Source organism: Bos javanicus, chromosome 1 (assembly GCF_032452875.1).
Source record: "Bos javanicus breed banteng chromosome 1, ARS-OSU_banteng_1.0, whole genome shotgun sequence".
In the NCBI taxonomy this organism is placed as follows: domain Eukaryota; kingdom Metazoa; phylum Chordata; class Mammalia; order Artiodactyla; family Bovidae; genus Bos; species Bos javanicus.
The window spans coordinates 115332261-115352777 of record NC_083868.1 but is presented as its reverse complement, the minus strand read 5'-3'; the positions used below and the strand labels follow the sequence as shown (position 1 = coordinate 115352777).

General features: G+C 37.3%; 1 protein-coding gene across 42 annotated transcripts in view; it reads left to right on the top strand.

Moving 5' to 3' along the window:
* The window catches only part of MBNL1 (muscleblind like splicing regulator 1), a 221859-nt gene that overhangs the window by 124860 nt on the left and 76482 nt on the right, over positions 1-20517 (top strand). The gene's annotated exons all lie outside the window — the stretch shown is intronic.

Below are 20517 nucleotides of genomic sequence, written 5' to 3'. Positions count from 1 at the left end.
GAGCCTATGTCCACTTTGATGTTGCTTTATAAATTTAAGCCCCAAGGATTATGTGCTGCTGCTGCTGCTAAGTCACGTCAGTCGTGTCTGACTCTGTGCTGCCCCATAGACGGCAGCCCACCAGGCTGCTCTGTCCCTGGGATTCTCCAGGCAAGAACACTGGAGTGGGTTGCCATTTCCTTCTCCAAGGCATGAAAGTGAAAAGTGAAAGTGAAGTTGCTCAGTCGTGTCCAGCTCTTCGAGACACCATGGACTATAGCCTACCAGGATCCTCCGTCCATGGGATTTTCCAGGCAAGAGTACTGGAGGGGGTTGCCATTGCCTTCTCCCAGGATTATGTGAATAGGACATAAATATTTAAATTTTTGACTAAAATCAGACAGAGACAGTGAATAAAATTTGACATGGACTCAATAAAAGGAAGCAAAATATTTTAAACTTTGACTTATTACAGTGCATTTGATAGTTCTGGAAATTGAGACTAATTTCAGATTTTAGTTTTAGCATAAAATATTTAAGTGTAACTTATTTAAGATAAGTTGAAGTTTAAGAACAAGTTTTGTGGACTATACAGTTAAGCTTCTCTTGCAGATTTAATTTTCTTTCACTGTCAAGTGAGCATTCAGTTAGAAAGATGTGGTCATTAATTAGTGAGTAGAAGATGAGGAATTGCTAGGCTAACTAAGTTATTAGATATAGTCCAGAATATAGACTAATGTACTGAATATAAATATTCACCTATTGTTTTATGAAAGAGTGTGTATTTCAAAGCCAATTTAAGATGAAAATTATTCACTAACTGTGACTTTATTTCCAAGAGTTATTTAGTCTGCTTCCAGGCAATTTCATTATTCTGATTGGTTGTTCAATCACTAAGTTCTGTCCAACTCTTTGTGACCCCATGGACTACACCCTCCTCTGTCCTCCACTGTCTCCTGGAATTTGCTCAAATTCATGTCCATTGTATCAGTGATGCTGTCTAACCATCTCATCCTGTGCCACCCACTTCTCCTTTTGCCTTCAGTTATTCTGATAGATTTAATCAAAAGCACAGAGTGGAGAAGCAGCACCAGATATCCTGTATTTTTGCCGTGTGTTGGTTTGAGTCATCCCCAAATACGGGGGAGTGGAGCTTGTTCCTTTAACATAGTACCGATGCCCCCCTGTAAATTAATAAACAATAGTAACAAAGGTGGCCACTGTAGCCACGAAGCTACCAAAGCCCCAAAAGAGCCTGCTTTTTTTAAAGAATATATTTAAATTGTTTCTGGCTCCAATTTCATGACACTTTATGTGTCATAAGAAACAGCAAGAATTCCAGAATGGTGTGAAATGGAAAGACTGTTTTCAGTTGAATGATATTCCTTGTTATCTAGTATAGCAGAGCCGCCTGGGTTGGTGATGATCACGAGGCAGCGCATCAGTTTTCATGATTTTATGAAACCATTTTCTGATTCATGAAAATGGGTGCTAAGAAAGACAACAGTCTCTGTGACTTATGCTGTATTACACTCAGATGCAATTTTAATAGTCTCAAACTAAAATAAACAGATATCCCAGCACACTTTGATTAGACTTAATGTCCTCATTTTTTGTGTGTCATCAGCAGCATTCAGCTGTTGTGAGATAAGCCTCTGATCCCTTTAAGATAACGTTTCCAGTATCTGCTCCTTAAAAGAAACAGTGGACTCCTAGAATATGCATAGAAGATGTGCTACAGAAGCTACTAGTAACCCAGGTTTAAAAGGACACTCGTAAAAGTTGGCATGGTTTTAAATGGTTACGCAGATACTTCTCCCCTTTTCTCTGATTTCTTAAGGGTTAGAAGTTGAGCTGTTCATGATCCCTCTTCTAGTGGAAGAGGAGCCATCCGACAGGGCATGTGTCTTGAAGTGTATGCCTCCTAGAAAATTGAAATTAATTATGCGGAATAAAGTAAGATACTGTTCCCCTCAGAACATTAACTTTGTTGTAGAAATGATTTTCTTTTTAGTTTCTAAAAATTATAAAAGTATAATTATTTTTGTTCTCTAGTCCCTAGAGATGTTTATACATATGCAGGTACGTGCTGTATGTGTGTGTGTGTGTGTGCACGTGTGTATGCTCTTACATTTCCCCCAGTATATTTTAATGCAGGGTCATACATTTTCCTTGTGATACTACCATGCTTATAACCTCAAATGTAGTGAGTCCTTTGGCAGGGAGATAGCTGAGGAATGAGAAGACCTGGTTCTGTCTCCAAATTCACCATGGACTTATTGGTGTGGCTTTGAGGCTTCTCTTTACACATTTCCTAAATGAGGCTCGTGCAGTCCTGAACTATGAAGTATGCCTTGTCTGTCTCTGCAAGCTGCTAGGAGAATGTGTTCGTAGAAAGCCCAGTACAGTACTTTGCTCACAGAGGCCCTCAGGAATGGTAGATGTGATTAGCAATATTATCTTCTGTCCTTAAAAGTGATGCAAGGAAGGAGGTGGGTCAGTTTTCAAAAGCCCGGATTTTCATCCACTGCTGCTCACCAATTCTGTGATACTTGGCCAGACATGTCACATCTCAAAGCTGGTTTCCTTACCTTTACAATAAGGTAGTAGCACCTGCCTTGATGTTTTTAAATGACTGTTGTGAGGATTATAGGAAATAATAATTGCTATATAAACATAAACAGTGGTAGCTTTTATATATATCTTTGGTGCTAAGTTCCCATCTCTGAGAAGGGACCCTTGTAGGAGCAAGGAAGTCACCCAGAGAGTGAATGTGGGAGGGATCCTTAAAGACTACTTTTGTTTCAGTAATGTGATAATTAGGGTTCTCAGAGTATGAGTGGTGTGTTTTCTTGGCTGGGCGGGGGTGGGGAGGGAAGGGAGGTGGGGTGGTGTGGAACAGGAGAAAGGAAGGATATGTGGAAAACAGAGTCGGAGAAATTGAATCTCAAATGGTACCTTTCCTTCCCCACCTTTTTTCTTGCTTTTTTATGAGCAACATTACTGATCAGGAAAGTCTAAGCTACAATGAGGTAATATAGAATGAAGAAAGTGAGATGCAGAGTTAAAAATAAGGTTGGTCCAGGGTCAGTATGTCAAGATACGGGTGATGGCAAAGGAACAAGTAGAATTCATAGTGAAATTATGAAATGAGTGAAATTAGAAATGTGGAGGTCTCCAGGGCCCACAGAGCAGAATACATTTGAGAAGTTAAAAATGAAGATAAAGGTGTGTGTGTGTGTGTTAAGGAATGAATATTTATGTAGGCTGTATTGAAGAAAAACAGGATTTCTTAACTTTAGAGTGTTAAATTTCATATGCCATACCAATGAGGATAGTTTTTGACATCCCATGACCAGTCAACATGTGTATAAAGAATTATTAAACTTAAAAAACCAGTTATGATTCAGGGAGCTTTAAAGTCATATACAGGTTTATTCATGATGTATGTATAAATATATCACTATCTGATATGTTTTCTTAAAAACATTCTTATTTATTCAAATTTAAACAGAGGTATTGATGAAGATAGTAAGTGTAGTGTTCAATCACAGGCTTCTTAAAAATTCTATAAGCCCATTTTATGGAAAAAAAAAAAGACATGATTAAAGAGAAAAGTAGAGTTGAAAGTTACCTTTGGGATTTAAGTGACTTGTCAGAATAAAGGATAGAAAAGACAACAAACGCTATTTGAAAAAATACATATCTCATTCACTTTTAAATATTCAAGTTCAGTTAGTTTTCTTCTTAAATGGTTGTCTTTGCTTTCAGGAATGAAGAGAATTAATTGAGTTATCTAAGTGATGGCATTCTCTCTTTTTTTTTCTTTTATTTTTACTTTTATCCATTGTGATAAAACATACTTTGCTTCTTTTATGTTTATGGATTGCATAAAAAAGCACTAGTTTAGCTGTCTTTTCTGTAAAATGAATTGAGTGATCCATATTGGTTAATCTCTGAATTATAAAAGGTATCTCTTCTGCAGACATACACTGCAGACATAATTTATGGAAAGGTATCAGTTGCTTAAGTGTTGTTGAATCACTAAGTCCTGTCAAACACTTTTACGACCCCATGGGCTGTAGTCTGCCAGGCTCTTCTGTCCATGGGATTTCCCAGGCAAGAATACTGGAGTGGGTTGCCATTTCCTTCTCCAGGGGATCTTACAGACCCAGGGATTGAAGCTGCATCTCCTGTATTGGCAGGCAGATTCTTTTTCACTGAGCCACCTGGGAAGCGTACATTAACAAATGTATTTGTTAATTTTCCTTGAAGGGAAAACGTGTTGACTCTCTCAAAAATTACATTTAGTATTTATAAACAAAGACTAATTATTCCCCTGGTGATTAAAACTTTATCTCCCCAGAATAACACAATTTAAATGTATCCACATGTTGTATCATTTGACTTTGGCTACATGCTGGTTCAATTGGTGAAGAATCCACCTATAATGCAGGAGATGCAGGAGACCTGGGTTTGATCCCTAGGTTGGAAAGATCCCCTGGAGGAGGGCATGGCAACCCACTCTAGTATTCTTGCCTGGAGAATCCCATGGACAGAGGAGCCTGGCAGGCAGGCTACACTCCATAGGGTTGCTTAGAGTCAGACATGACTGAAGGAACTGAACATACTCTCACATGCATAAACAAGAAATGGTTGTTGCTTCCTTCTTAGTTGACATTAGCGGGAACCATATATATTTTGACCTTATCACTTGGGGAGGACAGATGACATTAAAAGTTTCAAATCATTTGTTTTATGAGATCAATCCTAGCTGATTTGCTTGCTAACAGATTGCTGAGCTGAATTATTCTCCATGTCTCACATACTTTTTATTTAAAATAGTGTTCAGTTAATTTTTTCAATTATTATCATGAGATGCTTAATTGGATTCTGACTGTCTAGATGGGATAGATGAATCCAGTGGTATCCTGGTAAATGTTTAATAACTTGCTTCCTCAAAGGGAAATAAAAAACAAACCACCTTGATTTGTCACGTTTACTGGTTTCTGTGGTTGAAATACTCATGCCGTGACTGATTTCAAATTACCAATGCAAGGTCACTGAATATAGATTTGAGAAGAGATGTACACAATCAGCTAAGGCCTGCCAGTGCAAGCATGGGTCAGCTTACCCCTGGAAGGTGTGGTTGCACAAAACTAGAATTTCCATTCTACAACTTGAGGGAGGTATGAAGTGAAAGATAAAGGGTGGCTCTAGACATCTCTGGGGCTTCCCCGGTGACTCAGTGGTAAAGAATCTGCCTACAGTGCAGGAGACACAGGAGGCATGGGTTCGATCCCTGGGTCAGGAATATCTCCTGGAAGAGGGCATGGCAACCCACTCCAGTATTCTTGCCTCAAGAATCCTATGGACAGAAGAGCCTGATGGGCTACAGGCCGTAGGACCACAAAGAGTCAGGCATGACTGAAGTGACTGAGCAAGCATCCTTGCTAGACATCTCTATTGGTATTAGTGAATGTGATGCTACATGTGAACTTAGCTCTGTGCTCCAGCCTCTTTCTTTTATTCAGATAACAAGTTCCTCAGTAATTCACAGTGAATTAACAAAGCTAGAAGAGGGTTCGGACATTAAGTGTATCATGCCTGTACAGTACCTACCTTTGCTACATTTGTAGTCAGATCAGACTCATGCTATAAAACTCAGAGCAGAATAAAACTCAGAGCATGTTCCCAAGAGAGACTTAGAAAATTATCATCTTATTGCCTCTTGAAAACATTGGCCTTTTCTCTCTTTGTTCAGCTTCTCCCTAGATACCTGCTTGTCAATTTTTCAGTTGATTCTTTTGGCTTTGTCATGGCAACCAAGTACCTTGGCCGGGGCCCTAATGATTTCCAAATGTTTTATTATCTCTAGTTTCTGATATGCTTATTCTGTCACTTTTTTTTAGTATCTTTGCCCTAATGCTTCTCAAATAGGTCCTTGCCTGTAATCAGATTAGTATTCCATTACTTGTCTTCCCTACCCCAGTATATCTTCCGTATTTACTGGAAGTCAGTGCAGCTCCAACATTATACCATAGCATGACAAACCACAACAAAAGTCCTGTACACATATCACAAACCCTGGTGATTACAATTAGGGATAGCTGAAAATCATACACCATCCAGTAATTATGTGTGGTAATATTGATACAAACTTTAACTTTTGAAAATTGATAGAATCCAACATAATCCTTCCCTGCTTATTCACTCATCCTGGCCTATCCTTTCCTTATCCCTCTCTGCTCTTCAAGATTCATCTCAGGAACCACCCTTTCTGTGAAGTCTTCTCTAAGTAATCTCCTCTGCTCCCAGACATAACTTGGATGTCCTCTCATGTTCGTTTCCTTGGGGCTCCCATAGTACTGTTGTTGACCCTTCTGTGAGTACTCCTGAATTTATTATAATTGCCGGTATTTTCCTCCCAAAATTTTATTCTGAAAAATTGCAAACCGAGCAGAAATTGCTGTACCAGGGTCATGCTGCTGCTGCTGCTAAGTCGCTTCAGTTGTGTCCGACTCTGTGCGACCCCGTAGACGGTAGCCCACCAGGCTCCTCTGTCCCTGGGGTTCTCCAGGCAAGAATACTGGAGTGGGTTGCCATTTCCTTCTCTAACTGGTGTCATAAATAGCCATATACCATTCAAATAGATTTCCCAAGTTAGTTTATGTATTCATACACACTTTTCCCTGAATCCAGAAGGAAGTAAAATTGCGCATATCCACTTCTTTTGTTAGTCAACCCTTACTGAAATCCTCCTGTCCTTGGATTAATTTTGCTCAATAATTTTTAGAGATTTATTTCTCGATTTGTTCATTCATCTAGTATTTATGAAATAGCTACTAGGTTGCAGATGCTGAAGGCGAACTTTGAAGATTTCAGTGAGGAGATAGTTTGACTACAGAAAATATCTAATTGAGGATGGCTAGGTTATAAGGAGAGCATAAAATATTACCACTGTCAGTGGAGAAAGGAACCCATTACCCAAATCTATGAACTTGCCATCCTTGGTCCATTCACTGAACCAGTCACTGATATTTATTGTCTGTTCTATACCAGGCACTGCCAAGGGCTCTGAGTATTCACAGAGGAGGCTTCTTACCTTTAAAGAATCCAGTCTCACATAGCAGACAGAGATCGTCTGAGGCAGTGGATTATGCTCATTGATGGAGGTCCTCAGAGTACTTTGCAAACAGAGGAGAAGGGGGCACATCAGGCTTCCTGAATGGTTCTGGTGATGCTTGAGTAGTCAGTTGAAGGATAAGGATAAGGAGTAAATGAGGCAGATAAAAAGTACATTTGTGACTAAAATATCAGTATATTTCGTGTCAAAGAAGCATGAAAAAATATGGGATGTTCCAGGAACTGCCATCAGTTTAGTGTAATTGCTGTGGCAGTTGCCAAAGGGCATTTATGAGATAAGGGGAGGCACAGGGCTGGAGGCTAAAACCCAGGTTATGAAAAACTTTGTGAGTTCAACCACAGAGCTGGATCTTTACTTAAAATGTTGAGCCAGCTAGTGAATAACTCAGGTGGGATAGTGATGGTTACCGGATTTGTGTTTTAGTCAACTTGTCCTGAAAACGATTATGAAGAGGACCGATCTTACTATTTTTAATTTGGGGATGCTAAATATTGCTGTAATAGGAGGTAACTCAAAGAGCGAAAGTGAATAAATGGCAGGATATATAATTATTGTGTATTTAAGAAATTAACCAAATAATGGATAACTCAACCAGTGTCTCTTAACCCAAGAGCCAGTTTTATTTTCTTTCATACATTTTCTCCTAAGATAATGGGCATCTTAAAAAAATGCTTTTAAAATGTATTGCTTACAGCAAAGAGTTAGTAGTCTCTGCAGTTAATTTTGCTGCGTAACAGAGAGAGAGGGAGAGAGAAGGAAGGCGTCACTATAATTAGACACCTGGGTTTGTGGGGACTGGATGTCATTTAAAGCATTTTATTCCTTGCTGCAGAACTCTTTCGGTTGAGTAAATGAGTAGGAATTAATCAATGAAAACATGACAGTGATTCTGGAGATTTTATAATTGATGTAATGTTTTTGTTTATTGGGCCAGTTCCACCTGATTGACTTGCAGATTGCAGCAGCTCTGACAAGGCACCCGTCGCTCACATTTCAGGTCTCTGCACCCTGCACTGCAGATCTACAGCCAGATCGATGGGCCCCAAGATCATGTCTGAGATTGCATCAATAGGGATCACTCATGCAGCTGTTTCAAATCTCTGACATAGATTCAAGAAACATAACCTAGCAGTATTCATTTAAAATAGCACATTGCGTTTGTTTTAAACTCCTGCAGTCAGATAGCAGAGTTCTTTCTTTAAGGGTAATGCCTCAAAAGAGTATATCAACTTGAGCTTTGAAGGGCATGTTATTAAGACTTGAGTTCTGAAGGGAATCTTGTTAAATTGACTTTCAGGCAAACCAGAGTTTCTCTCTTCTGCGCTATCACCAGTGTGGATGTGATGAGTATTTGTGGTGGGGTCTGCCCCATGTATTGTGGGATGCTTGGCAGCATTCCCGGACTCCACTCTCTAGATGCGAATAGCAGTTTCCCCCAAAAAACCAAACAGTTCTGACAACCAAACTTGTCTTCATATATTGTCAAAATGTCTCCTGGTGGGCAAAATTGCCCCTGCTTCAGAACCACAGAGTAGACACTTAAGGATTAAAAAAAAAAAAGTAATTCAGTGAACCTTCTCATGGTCTAATTGTATTTATTCATTTCTCAAATATATATTGTTTATACTTATATATAGATATAGATATGTAAATATTATATTTTGGTGTTTTGCTGAGTGCTAATTTAGAGAGCATTTCAGAGGATGAACAAATCTGAAATATCTGTAGAATTGTCTAAATATGTGTTGTTTCCATATTTTAAAATTAATATAGAGAGAAATCAACCAACCACAGACATGTGTATCAAATTGGTAGATGAAGTTCAATAACAGGTTCTATATTTTTATATAATAATAGCAGGATTAGGATTAAATCTGTAAGAATATAACCAGACAAGATAGTTCTTTTTAATCATGGTTTATAATATTGGAGTTATATGTTTGTTTTGGGGTTTCATTTTTATGTACAAATTTAGTAAGTCTTCAATTTGAAATATGTTATTACTAGTATTTGGAAGTGGGAGTAGGCAATGGCACCCCACTCCAGTACTCTTGCCTGGAAAATCCCATGGACGGAGGAGCCTAGTAGGCTGCAGTCCATGGGGTCGCTAAGAGTCGGACACGACTGAGCGACTTCACTTTTACTTTTCACTTTCATGCATTGGAGGAGGAAATGGCAACCCACTCCAGTGTTCTTGCCTGGAGAATCCCAGGGACAGAGCAGCCTGGTGGGCTGCCGTCTATGGGGTCGCACAGAGTCGGACACAACTGAAGCGACTTAGCAGCAGCAGTATTTGGAAGTAGCATTGAGGGGCATAAATTTAAGTTGCTATGGAAATGTATACAAAGCTAATACACTGAAAGCCTAATCTTCGTTAAAATGTTAACAACTCAATGTTAAGTTTATAGATTGAGCCATAGGATAACAGGGTAAAGGCTGTTGAGGGAAGGATTTGGTAGGGAGGCTCTGTTATCAATAAATTGAATAGAGGTATTAGAATTCTTCTAGCTGCATTTATAGAAGACCAATAAGTTTCAAAGAAAAGGAAGATGAAGAAGTAGATGTAGGAATAAGCCCAATGAAATTAGTTTCTGTCTTAGCCCAGTATTAAAATAATATTAAAGTATTTATAGAAGTTTTAAAAATAATTTTTTACTGAGTGCTGACTATATATCAGGCTTTGTGGTGCCTGCACTTATATGATACTGTTCATTCTGTAAAACAGCTCACTGAGGCAAGTATTGATAGTCCCATTTTAGAGATGAGAAAACTAAGAATTACTAAGTATATATCATATAGTTGGTTAATGTCAGAACCAAAGATTGAGCCTAAATGCTACAACCCCCCCACTCCCATTTTTACTGAATGTGTTCAACAAGCAGCTAAAATGTGCCAGATACTTAACACCGAAGAAAACATATGTCGGATCCTGTCCTTTTATAGGTAATAGTCTTCATCAGATCGCCCTCATATTTCATCCTTTTTCATGCTTTTTCTGAATCATAATCAAGAATGAGATTCATCCATCACACAGCTGATGGCCCCAGGGAACATAACCTTTGCTGATCCAGTAAATACATTCCATCAAAACTTTTTCTATGATGAGAATATCTGTCAGGTGAATATTTTGTTCCCACAATATTTTATAAATTAAAGATGCTGTTATTCTTCATGTACAACTCCTGGAAGAGTTCCTTCTTTTTCAAATTTGATCACTTAAGTTGTATAATTGATAGAGACTATAACATCTTTGTGTAGCAGTGCCTGCATCTTTTATATTTAAAATTCCTTCTAACAAGAGACATCTGTGTACAAGGTAGCTATAGTGTGACTTACAATAACTTTTTGTTTTTGTTATCTCGGTAAGAGATCACTTGCAAGGAAACAATGTACCTTTTGTGATTTCTGGTAAAACACTGCAGGCTTTTTACATGTCTAGCATATGTACAGCATGGCAGAGGTCAGGAAGGATAAATTCATTACATGCTTGCTGCCACTCCAAAAACTGGCTTCCACTCAGAACCGATGTGGAAGTTGAAATCTATCTGACATCCCAGATGATATATTAACCAGGTACATCCACTAAATTGTAAAACAGAAGCTTTAACTGCAGTATATATTTATGGCCCAAATGACTCATTAGTGAACAGACTTCCATGTAAAAATCTTAACTATCTTTAAAACATTTTATTCAGAACATATTTATAACTTTAGACTATTTTCCAAACCCAGTCCTGGCAACGTGATTTTGTTTCTTACAAAATATTTTAAATTTTTTACTTGTAGTTTTGATAAAAGCTTTCCAACTTGGGGGGTGGGGGAGTCCAACAGGGTGAGAGAGATTGCCAAAGAACACAAAGTAGATCTGTCATTATAGTGATTAAAAGGAATCCAGTTCATTAGTTTGTGTATCATGCCCTGCCTTTTTCTTGGCATAACTACTTTTGAAGTTGTAAGTGAAGATCCAGGACAGACCATGTTTGGACCTTGGCTCCATGCTAGCAGTTCCATGGAAGTGGACTGCTCTGTCTGAACGCTGAACTGTCTTTCGTCACCCTTGAGTTCAGCCTTTTGTAACCCATGTTTCTTCTGGGAAGCTCCTTAGATGATGTCACTAAATCTGTACCACCAAACGTAGGATGATTGTGGCTTATTTAGAAAGCATTTAACTATGCTAGAGATTTGAAATACACGCATGTCGTTTCTTTAGTTGTTGTTTAGTCGCTAAGTCGTGTCCAACTCTTTTGCAACCCTGTGGACTATAGCCCACCAGGCTCCTGTGTCCATGGGATTTCCCAGGCAAGAATACTGGAGCAAGTTGCCGTTTCCTTTTGACCCAGGGATCCAACCTGTGTTACCTGCATTGGCGGGGGAATTCTTTACCATGAAGCACCTGGGAAGCCCAAGTCTGTGGTAGCTGTCCTAAAAAGTACTTTCCTACTCCAGTGGATCTTCCCTACCCAGGGATCAAACCCGCATCTCCTGCATCGCAGGCAGATTCATTACCGCTGACCACCTGGGTGGGAAGGTAACACCTATAAAATGTGTATTGTGGTAAATTTTCCGAAGTGATCCAAAAACTCTGCCATTCAGCAGTTTGTAAATTTTGAAAGTAAAATGGGTATGTAGCCCATACAATTTTCTGATAAATCTTATAGTTTTGTGGTTCTTTTCATGACTTGATTAACTAGTAAAAAATTACTGAAGGACTTAACTTTTCAAGTCCTAACAAACAAAGATGAAATGGTTGAAGGTTTGCTATTCTCACATTACTTCATGATGAGGCAAAATAATTCATGTATTAATGCTGCCATCTTTCATTCTCCCTTTCCTTTTCAATTTTTTTTACTTTAAATTAGATGAATGTAATTGAACCTTTAAGCTCATGTTATCTTCCCTAACTAATGTAAAGATTGCTAAAAGATATTTTGTGTGTGTGTGTTAGTCGCTCAGTCGTGTCTGACCTGTGACCCCCATAGACTATAACCCACCAGGCTCCTCTGTCCATGGAATTCTCTAGGCAAGAACACTGGAATGGGTTGCCAGTTCCTTCTCCAAAGATATATTATTAGAGATTAAGTTGGTGTTCTTAAGCAGTTAATTTTTTTCAAAAAATAGAAATAGAATTTGAAAATAGAGTTGAGAAAACTTTGCTTAAATTTACTTTTTCTTAAGAACATTTTGTGAACAACTAATATAGCCTTGAGGTTGATATAACAGAGATACGTCATTATAATGATACAATTTTGTGAAACATTTTTTAAAAGGCTGAAAATTAATGCAGTTTTTTTTTTTTTCCTGAAAATTTCAAGATAGTTTCAAGGGACTTCTGAGATATTCTGTTTACTTAAAAGAGGAAGAGATCTTTATCACTTATATATGATTTTTGTGTATGTGTATATATGGGGGAGTCATTGGAGGAGGTGAGAGGGATGTAAAATTTTGGACTCAGAGATATATAAGAATCTTGCAAAAGCATAAACAAAGCATCCTGTATCAGAGCAAACATTTATTTAAAGAATACTGAATTTGCTACCACTTAGGAGGAAGGCAAGATCGACATTGCATGAGCAAACCTTTGTTTCTTTATCTAGGCAGTTGACAACGCTATTTCTAAATTCTATTCCAGCTGTGATTCCACAATTATTTATTAACTGCAAAGTTTTAAAAAAGGAAGGAGAAAAAGAAACGTATTCTAGTGTTCACCATGGAGCATAAAAGCTGTTAACTAGGCTTATAATTCTAGCCAGAGGGTTTGTTGCTATTTGAATACTGAGTTAACAACTTTCCAACCTTGAATTTAATTACCATCAGAAGCATCTTATTCTGGTCTTAAAAGACCAATGTATCTCTGATTTCAAGACATAATTTTTAGAGAAAGTACACATCTTTTATCACATGTACTTTATACCAGTTGATTTTTATAGCACTTAATTTTATTCTACTTCAATCCATTTTTCTTATTTTACTGTGTGAGTCATCTTGCTGAGCTCTGCCGAGTATAATGTAATATCCTCAGCACCTAATAAGCTGGCAGATACCTTTCCATTTGAATGTAGATGCTATGGAAAATCTTAACTGAATTTGGCTATAATGTTTCACTTACTTTTAAGTGGCCCATGTTGGAGGATTAATGAAGGGCTCTTTCAGTTTATTATTATATTGTAGAAATGTAGCAATCTGATGCTTTGGGAGGATAGAATAAGACAGGTGCAAGACTGAAATTTAAATACATAGGCATAATGAAGAAATAAATATCATAGCCAATTAGGAAGGTGAGCAAGCCTTCGAATATCAGTCATCCCTTGTAGTTTTAGCATTCCTTATGAAAATAAGGCACATCAAAATAACTGCCTACTAATGTCAGTTATTTTGGATGATGAGTTAAGACATTTTCTTTACAGATAATGTCATTTGTCCTTAACGACCAAGTAATAGTTTGCAGAATATTAGACATTAATAGTTCGAGGTAGCAAAGATAAGACTTAAGTCGTACTAAAGTGCTTTGGTTGTTTAGGAAAAGAAGGGATTTAATGTAAAACTCCATGAGTATCTGTTTCTAACTAAGTTTTTTTAAATGAAGATTTTCAAATACAGAAGTGGAGAGCATAATATTCTGTAATCTAGTGTCAGCAGTTTTCAATATTTGTTAATCTTGTTGCTTCTGTCCTTCCACTTGGGGGGATGGTGGGGAGTGGTCTTGAATATTTTAAAGCAAATCCTAAATGGCATATCATTTCTTGTGTAAATGCCTTAATATGCATCATTTACATATAAAGACGTTTTTAAAGATGAGGATCACTTTTATCTCTTCTTCTGTGGAAACATTTAAGTTTAAAGTTGTTAAAGACAACTGTCGATTAGAATAGTCCAGCTATAGAAAGAGCACTTACAAAATCAGCTTTTATTTTAAATTTACTATGCACAGTGATTTATTATTCAAAAATTATCCAATATTTTAAAATCAATGAAAGACATGTTTTAGAGTTTTTTTTTTTTTCTTCTGGTGAGAAGAGGGAATAGAATAGAATATCTTTGGGATAGAAACGGACCACTTTCGTTTTTTATGGCCAGTGAGCACATGCAGTGATGTGATAGAAACAAAATACCCTGGAAGACATCTGTACCGCTTTTGTGATCGTGTCAGTCACCAGCGTCTCCCGGCAGCACTGCAAGTGAGTACTTCCCGGCTCTATTATAAATCATTAAGTAGCCACACTACGGTGGCTCTAACCCATAGAGCTGACAGATTTGCCTTGGCATTTCCCTTACGTGGCATGACTGTTCAAACCAGGGTGTCAAATTGGAGTCAAAGGAAGACGGCTGAAAATGGGCAGGGTGTGACTGCCAGGAAAGTGAAGTTGATGTATTACTGGTGGAATAATCTACATAAAATTCACCAAACAAGAATGAAGTATTCAGTGTTTATCTGAACATGGAAAAATAATTGGAAAAATAGAGGAGGGCTTCAGGAATGTTGGAACTGTTCACGAATCAGGTCATCACCCCATCATCTACTGCCCACCTCCCACAGATCCTTTGCGTTGTATTAGGTCAGAGGAGGGCTTGTGAAGTGGGAATAATTATATTTCCCGTGGACAAAGTAGAATTGGCTTCATATTATCTCTTGGAAAGTGTCTATTATTCTTGTATCTTGTTTATATGACAAAGAAGATATCTTTTAGATATGTACATTATAAAGAGTTGAGGTTATTAGCTCCTTTTGAGAATAGTTGTGTTCTGCAGTGAATAAATAATGAGTTTCCCCCAAAGGAATTGTTTTTTTTTTCCCTCAAGTAAAGCTTCGATGCTGAAAGGCTCCTCTTGGCAATCTGTTTATAGCTCTTCTCACAATGAAGTGTAGAGAATTGAAGATTAATTCCATTGAAATCATAAATGCACTGCAGTCTGTAGATTATCAGTTAGTCAAGATAAACACCACTGATTACCCCTGAATTATGCATATAAATATTTACAACATCCTGGGTAATGAATTCATAAAAATAAATAATAATTATAATAATAGAGACCTAGTACTCAAATTTCCATATATTTCTCAAATCCTGAAAGGAATATTTTTCAGTGAATTAATACTATGGTATAATTTAACAGGGGTGAGAACTATTTGCATTGCAGCGTTAGCCACATTTATTTCTTTTTAGGTTTGAGAACATTTAAATTTAGATATCAACCATTTGTTTTCTAGAGAAATTTCCACATATTTTTATATCCTTGTTACAGGGCCCTTCAACATATTCATAGAGTAATAGTTTGAAATATACAGAATTACATTTTTTAAATATTTTATAAATTTCAGAAACAATTTTAAATTAATGACTAAAATATTTACAATTAAAGATATGTCGTCCCCCCCCCCCCCCCCGCCCCGTCACCAATTAGGGTTGTATCCTGTTAAACTGTTCAGATAAATAGAAATATTTGACTCAGATGCCTAAGAAAATATTCTCACATACTGTCTTGAAGGAATATAAATTGAACTGCACTTTATCTCTCCTGTTGCAATCTTTCATTTAATAACAGTTCTAACTTTTCAGCTGGAATTTCTTAGAGATTCTATGAAAATGCCATTGTTATTTGTGGTTCACACCTGAAATATGAAGCTGTTTTCGAAGGAGAATGAGATGTTTATGGTAGATAAGACTTGCTGACTAATAGTTGTTGGAAACTTTCCATTTGTCAAATTGTTATGTAGATGATCATATATTAGATCTAGCTGAGAGGAGAGCCAAAACCCGAGGAATCTGAAATAACACTTCGTTGGCAAATGGTGTGTTTTTAGGAATAAGAGCTGGTTGTGAAGAATACAGAAACATCGTATGATTTGTTCTAGTTATGTCAATTAGCAGTTGATCCAAGGGGTACAGCCCTGTAAGTCTTCATGGAGAACTCTGATTCTGCCACTTCACCTTGGGGTCTCAATGCCAGTTCAGTTCTCCATCTTCTAGACGTATTTCCCTTTCCTTCACGTCCTTTTCCCCTTATCCTCCCATTCGCTGTCTTTCCCCATACTCAAAAAGTGATTTGGGCTAGGGGTTGTGGTGGGTGATTCATGTGCCCATTCCTGCTGCTTTAACACAAAACCCAAAAGCCATGACAGTGAGAAAAATACAGCAATAACAGTGAGGTTCCAAGATTTGCATTGTGAGTAAGAAGCTATTAATAATAGTTATATTTGTTCCTTTTGTCAAAGGTGTCTTCCTTTTTGATAAGATGACATTTTGCTATTTTTAACAGGATTAAGCTTAGATATGATGCTTTTGAACATCAGATTGGCCAGTGTTTGTTCTTATATGGGCCTTTGAATCTTGATCAGTTTAAAAATACCTGCTCCTCTCCTGTTCGATAATGGCAGAAGACTGCCTGCAGAGACTTGACCTTGGAGCTGGTATAGGAGACACACTAGTTGGTAGAGTGGTTAGAAAGCCTAAGAAGTTCAGACCCTGACACCTCCATTTCTCAGCCACATGACTGTTAGCTAATTATTTAACCTGTTTGTGTTTCAGTTTCTTCATCTTTTATTTGGAGATATTTAATGGTGCCTGCTGAATAGGATTGTAAAGGCTTAAAAGAGCAAATACATGAGAAGCACTTAGAATAATACTTAGCATTACATTATAGGATAACAAATGTTAGTTGTCATTATGTGTCCAAAGTCAAATTATTGATGGAAATAAAATGTATACTCTGATTATACATCAGCATATTTGGAAGTCACATTCATGATTCAGAATTTTGGCAGTTACTTGTTTAGAATTATTTAACATTGAGTAAATGTATCTTCTACAGTACCTTAGATTTCAAATCTGAAAATAATATTAGTTAATATTGTTTGATAAAATGTACAGCTATCAAATCCTGGGAACCAGGACAAAGTATTTTAAGAATATTTCTTCTGCTCTTGCTATTTAAATGAGATGTAGAAATGCAAGAGTTCCCATATTTATCAGTCTTGATTCTTCCATTTTACGAAAGCTAAACTCACATGTTACTACTAGGAAGTAGGTATAATACTTGTTTTTAATGCTGTTACCACTCCAAATGTATATAAATATTTAATAGTATATTCCTTCCTGAGTGAAAGTCTCTCAGTCGTGTCCGACTCTTTGCGACCCCATAGACTTATATAGTCCATGGAATTCTCCAGGCCAGAATACTGGAGTGGGTAGCTTTTCCCTTCTCTAGGGGATCTTCCCAACCCAGGGATCGAACCCAGGTCTCCCGCATTGCAGGTGGATTCTTTACCAGCTGAGCTATTAGGGAAGCCCAATTCCTTCCTGATATTTACATAATTAGATAACTTTTGGCAAAACCGTTTAAAATGTGCCTGTATCATTGCTTGTTCCTGTGAAAGATTTCTTCTTTGAAAAATTTGGAAGCTTCTTGTAATTCTAATAATATCAAAAGATCATACCCAATATTTTGTTATATCATTGTTTAGTTTTAAAATTGTGTGTTGGTAGGCTGAATATCAAGTATATTTTGATTTATAATATCCTTCATGTTTAACACATACTGAATAACTTAAAATTAGTCTGGAAACAATGGTAATTAAATATAAAGACTTGTACAGGAGGGTGGCCACTGGCATTTCTAATTAACCTTGAGTTTTTCATTGAAGATGGTATCAAATTGATAGAACACTGATGTAGGAAATCCTGTACATGTAGCTCTCTCCTAACTATGAATATGGTTATTTCTGAAAAATTTTATCAAAATATCTCATTTTTCACCATTAATCATTAATATTGAATAATTACAGCATGTTCCCTAGCGTTGAAATCAGCTGAAGATGCAGAGTGGCTTTTCTTGGATGCTTAAATATTAAAAATCATTTCAACTTTCCTTTCAAACTATTGTTTTGATGGTACTTTATATTTTTGGCAACATGTAGTTTCCTTTCCTGGGATCATTCCAGATTGCTCAGAATTGTCTTCATTAAATTTATTGGAACACAGATTTTTCTAAATGACATTTTAATAATTGCTGCAAATAAGCAGAGAAGAACCAGGAGGTTGTAGTAGGGTTTTTGTGGGTTTTTTGTTTTTCTGATTGTTTGTTTTGAGGTTTTAAAATTTTGTTTTGTTTTGGCTTTTTGCTTCTTTTTTTTGGTCCAAGATTCAGATGAGAATGGTTTAATATATCCTGCCTTTTCTCCACCTAAATTGGTGAAGGACCCCCATTTCCTTGAGATACATAGAGACTAATGATATAGGATGCTTAGACTAGAAGATGTATACTTTCTAAAAGTAAAATAACTTGAAACCACAGATGGCTGTTCCCAGCTGGGATAAGTTTGTATTCTAGACCACAGAGGTCTCTTATTAAAGATTTCTGAGAATGAAGATTTTAATCTTGTTGTTCAGCCATATATTTCAGATTGTATAACCTTGAGATCCAGAAATTTTCCTTTATCATTCATCACTTACTGTGTTTTCTGTGTTCGAGGTCTCCTTTTGTTACAAATCTGAAGTTTAAAAGATGCGTCAGAAAGTATAAAAATAGGAAGTGCCCACAAAATTCACATTAACAGTTGTAGAACATATTGGTCCTTGAATGCCTAAAATACAGTGCCTGAAATGGTGAGAGGAAGAAAGAAAGTGGGATAATTTAAGAATCTGACACTCTTCTTACCTTCCACAAAGCTCAAATCAGACACTTTTCTTGGATCTAAATCCTTTAGGTCTTAGGGTCTAACTGGCACTGAGCCAGATAGAGAAGAAATAGAAGATAAGGGGAATGGACAGGAAGCAAGAACATGGATGAAAGAACAGATTATTCGTTGTGATTACTAGGTATAAGCATCTAAGGAGGTTTTGCAAAAGGTTGTATAGCTTTTGCCTTATCATCTTTGCCCCGAAAGGCTTGGTTAAGTATATCCTGAGTATTGTAAGCCTGAATAAGTAATATTTTTGATACCTTAGTACATTATATTAAGCCCTTCATATGGAACTTAATTCCCTGGTGGCTCAAGTGGTAAAGAATCTACCTGCAGTGCAGGTGACCCGGGTTCAATCCCTGGGTTGGGAATATCCCCTAGAGAAGGGAAGGGCCTGGAGAATTCCATGGACAGAGGAGGCTGATGGGCTACAGTCCATGGGGTTGTAAAGAGTCAGATGTGACTGAAGAGCTAATACATGGGACTTAATTACATTTTCACATGCTGTATTTTATTTTTTTTATTTTATTTATTTATATTTAATCAGTGGAAAATTGGTTTACAATTTTGTGTTGGTTTCTGCTGTACAACAACATGAATCAGTCATAATTATATATACATCCCCTCCTGAGCCTTCCTCCCCTTCCCCCATCCCACCCTGCTTAGGTCATCACAGAGCACCAGGCTGGGCTCCTTGTGTTATTTAGCAGCTCCCCACTATCTATCTGTTTCACACATGATAGTGTATATATGTCAATGCCACTTTCTTAATTCGTCTCACCCTCACGTTCCCCTGCTGTGCCCACAGTCTAGGTGGGCACAAACCTCTACTAGGTTCTTCAGTACCATTTTTCTAGATTCTGTGTGTGTGCGTTTATGTACGACTTTTATTTTTCTCTTTTTGACTTATTTCACTCTTTATAAGAGGCTCTGGGTTCATTCACCTCACTGCAACTGACTCAGATCATTCCTTTTTATGGCTGCATAACATTTCACTATATAAATGTACCACAACTTCTTCATCCATTAGTCTGTGTCCATGGACATCTGGGTTGCATCTGTGTTCTGGCTGTTGTAAATATTGCTGCAGTGAACATTGGGGTTTACGTGTCTTTTAGAATTGTGATTTTCTCAGGGTATATGCCCAGTAGTGGGATTGTTGGGTCGTATGGTAGACTTATTCCTAGTTTTTTAAGGAATCTCCATACTGTTTTCCATGATGGCCGTATCAGTTTACATTACCACCAACAGTGTAGGGGAGTTCTCTTTTTTCCACATCCTCTTCAGCATTTATTGTTTGTAGAGTTTTTGATGATGGCCATTCTGACTGGTGTGAGGTGGTACCTCATTGAAGTTTTGATTTGCATTTCTCTAGTAATGAGCGATGTTGAGCATCTTTTCATGTGTTTATTGGCCATCTGAATGTCTTCGTTGGAGAAGTTTCTGCCCATGTGTTTGGCTGGGTTGTTTGTCTTTCTGCTACTGAGCTATATGAGCTGCTTATAGATTTTGGAGGTTAGCCCTTTGTCAGTTGCTTCATTTACAATTATTTTCTCCCCTTCTGAGAGTTGTCTTTTCATCTTGTTTATAGTTTCCTTTGCTGTGCAAAAGCTTTTAAGTTTTATGAGGTCCAGTTTGTTTATTTTTGTTTTCATTTCCATTAGAAGGTGGGTCAGAGAGAATCTGGCTGGGATTTATGTCAAAGCAGGAGTGT